This window comes from Saccopteryx leptura, chromosome 3 (assembly GCF_036850995.1).
Source record: "Saccopteryx leptura isolate mSacLep1 chromosome 3, mSacLep1_pri_phased_curated, whole genome shotgun sequence".
NCBI classification, from domain to species: domain Eukaryota; kingdom Metazoa; phylum Chordata; class Mammalia; order Chiroptera; family Emballonuridae; genus Saccopteryx; species Saccopteryx leptura.
In genome coordinates, this window is record NC_089505.1 from 309773206 (window position 1) to 309776949 (window position 3744).

Sequence of the window (3744 nt, forward strand, 5' to 3'; positions counted from 1 at the left end):
CTCTGATGCCCTATCCTCTGTGCCACTGCCTGGTCAGGCAAAATATTGTTATTTTCAATTCTTAACTTTTACTTCCTAACTTTGGTTTCTTTCTAACATTGAGTCTATCCAAATGTAAGTGTAGAATTACATTAAAATTTAATAATATATATATGAATTAATAATTATAACCAGAGTAGCTCCATGTCCTCCAGCTTTTATATTTTGTTTAACATTTATTCTAAACAGAGCAACTTAAGTTTTGTATTACATTAAATGTTGTAGGTCCAATGCTCTTTCCAGTATTTCCAAGGATTCCTGGTAGCATGTACATTGTCTCCTGACATTATTCCTCTTAATCCACACTTGCTCTTCAGTTCCATTTTCCTCTTGCTGATCTCCTATTCTTTGGCTCCTGCCCTTCCCCATCCCAGAGCACTCTACTTGCAACCCAGCCCTTAGCCCTTCATTGCTGAAATCACCACTGACAAGGCTCTCTGAACCTGATAGGAAGGGTTTAGGGATAATAAGGTACTAACTCAGAACAAGAAACAACTTCAACATCAGTCATGATTTTTTCCAAAATAACTTATTAACCACTTCATGTCACAGGGCCAGCTTTCCCTGGTCATAGTCCACTTAAGGGTCATAAACTCTTTAAATATTGCTGGATTTTCTTCATAGCTAGAGAACTTATTATCTCTCTTTTCCAAGTTTTCAGGGCTCCTGGAAATCCATAATTGGGCTATCCTGTACAAAAAAGGAATTTCTTGGCCCTTAAGATACAAAGAACTAATAAGAACTTTGAGTATTAGGGTGGACATCTTGGGATCTGGAGAGTGGCTGGGCTGGCAGAGCTGTAGAATGTGGACACTGGGTCTGTTTTCAGAGTGATGGGCCATGGGGAGTGAGCTGCCATCATGACTGGAGGGTTATTCATCTATAATCACAAGGGGGAGGTCCTCATCTCCTGAGTCTACCAAGATGACATTGAAAGGAATGCAGTGGACACCTTTCAGGTCAATGTTATCCACATCCAGCAGCAGGTGTGAAGCCCTGTCACCAGCATTGCTTGCACCAGTTTCTTCCATGTTAAGCGGTCTAGCATCTGACTGCTAGCTGTCACCAAGCAGAATGTCAATGCTACATGGTCTTTGTATTCCTCTATAAGATGTGTTATGTCATAGCTGCCTACTTTGGCAAGCTCAGTGAGGAAAACATTAAGAAAAATTTTGTGCTCATATACGAGCTGCTGGATGTGATCCTGGACTTTGGCTAGCCACAGGACTCAGACACAGGCATGCTGAAAACCTTTGTTACCCAGCAGGATATCAAGAGCCAGCATCAGCCTGACCAGGCAGTGGTACAGTGGATAGAGCATCAGCCTGGGGTGCTGAAGACCCCGGTTCAAAACCCTGAGGTTGCTGGCTTGAGTAATCTGGCTTGAGCTTGGGTTCACCAGTTTGAGTGTGGGGTCGCCAGCTTGAGTGTGGGATCATAGACATGACACCATGGTTGCTAGCTTAAGCCCAAGGTCGCTGGATTAAGCCCAAGGTCGCTGGCTTGAGCAAGGGGTCACTGGCTTGGCTGGAGCTCCAATCAATGAACAATTTAAGTGCCGCAACTACGAGTTGATGGTTCTCATCTCTCTCTCTGTTTCTCTCTTGATAAGAGAAAAAAAAAGAGAGCCAGCATCAGACAAAAGAAGAGCACTCCCAGGTGTCTGGGCAGACTGGTTGGCAGCGGGAGGACATCAAGTGTCATGAAACGAACTCTTCCTGGATGTGCTGGAGAGTGCGAATGTCCTCATGTCCCTGCAGGGGCAGGTGCTGAGTGTCCATGTGTCAGGCCAGTTCGAGATGAAGAGCTACCTGAGTGGCATGCCTGAGTGCAAGGTTGGGATGAATGACAAGATTGTCTTCGAGAAGCAGAGCAAAGGCACAGCTGATGGGACAAGCAAGAGTGGGAAGCAATCAGTTGCCATCAATGACTGCAACTTCCACCAGTGTGTGCAACTCAGTGTATGTGACTCTGAATGCAGCATTAGCTTCATCCCGCCAGATGGAGAATTTGAGTGCATGAAATATTGCACCAAGGACATCATTCTTCCTTTCTGGTGATCCTGCTAGAGCAGGAAGTGGGGCACACAAACCTAGCAGTCAAGGTGGTCATCAAGTCCAACCGCAAACCCTTATTACTGGCTCAGAAGATTGAGGTGAGGGTCTTAACTACATTAAACACAAGAGAGGTGCAGGGGAAGGTATGCATAAAGGAGAAGACCAAGTACAAGGCCAGTGAGAGTGCCATCATTTGGAAGACCAAGCATGGCAGGCATGAAGGAATAAAAGATCAGTGTAGAGATTGAGCTTCTGCCCACCAGCAAGAAGAAGTGGACTTGACCCTGTCCCCCCCTCATTTCCATGTACTTTGAGGTGCTACTTTTGCCCTTTGGCCTCAAGGTATGCTCCTTGAAGGTGTTTGAAGTGAAGCTGAACTACAGTGACCATGACGTCATCAAATGGGTGTGCTACATTGGCTGCAGTGGCATTTATAAGACCTCCTCACTACCCTCTTCCATGGGTCCAAGTGCCCCGGCCATCACACATCAGTGTTTCCTCCCTCCTTCTTTGCTGCCTTCCCCGTGCACCAGCCCCCGAGTCTAGGTCTGGGCCAACCACATCGCAAGCAGGACTGGTGGAGCTGTCCCAGGGCTCCCTGGGCAGGGTGCTTTCTGGGGCTCTTGCTTCTCTATTTATCTGTCTTCCCTGGCCCAATGCCTGGTTCTGAGTTCTGTGACCAAAGCCAGGTAGGCTTCTCTTTCTCTCCCCTGTGGCCACATCGCTCGAGTGGGAGGTTGGCTGACCCTCATATCGGAGCTCCCCAACAGCTAGTAACAGATCCCTAGCCCTCAGTCCCTACTCTGCTTTGGGATAGTGTGAGCTTCATTTTGTACACGTGTGACTTCATCCAGTTATAGACCCAATAAACTGTAGAGAGAGAAAAAAAACTTTGGGGGAAAAATATCAATTTCTTAGGCAGAGTTTTGTCCTACCCACACAGCTTGTTAGTGAAGGGGTACATTTTAAAATTAATTTTTCTCACTTCAGGAGTGATGATTAATATTTGTTATTGCTGTTGTTTTTCTTCCCATTACAAGATTATTTTACTTAGTTCCAGGCACAGAACTGTTATAGGTTCATTTATTGCATTTTATTTTTACAAATGTCATGTGAAGTAGATACTGCTCTTGCCCCTCATTTTACGGTGGATGGAGCTGAAGCTTAGAGGTTTGGTGTCTTACTTGAAGTGTACAGCTTATACATGCTGGACCCAAAATGGGACATAGGCCTGTGTGACTCCAAGTCTTTGCTTTGAAGTGCTATACATGACCTGCTGAGTACGGTGCACTGAACTGCACATTAGTATCATGCAAATAACATCTTCTCCCAATGTCTTTTTCTGAATGTATGTGTATGCATTTAATAGATGATTTATGCATTTTTAAAAAAAACTGTTATGGGGACAGAAATAGGAATATGAGGAAAGGGAAAGTGCTGCTTGTTGGCAGACCATTGGAGATACAGAGTTTGATTACAATGGTTCAGCAGCCTCACTCCATTTATCTGGCATGCAAATACTGGGAACATACAAGGAGGCAATTTCTTGTGGAGGGCAACTATCAAATGGACAAGGATGACGGGAACATGTGTTCCACAGAATTATTTGTTGTGAAGTACTTGCAAAACACAGTTATAAAGTAACCTT

General features: G+C 44.9%; 1 pseudogene; it reads left to right on the top strand.

The window, feature by feature from the left end:
• Nucleotides 1-899: 899 nt before the first annotated feature.
• On the top strand, nt 900-2642 carry LOC136398542 (AP-2 complex subunit mu pseudogene; annotated as a pseudogene).
• Nucleotides 2643-3744: the final 1102 nt, after the last annotated feature.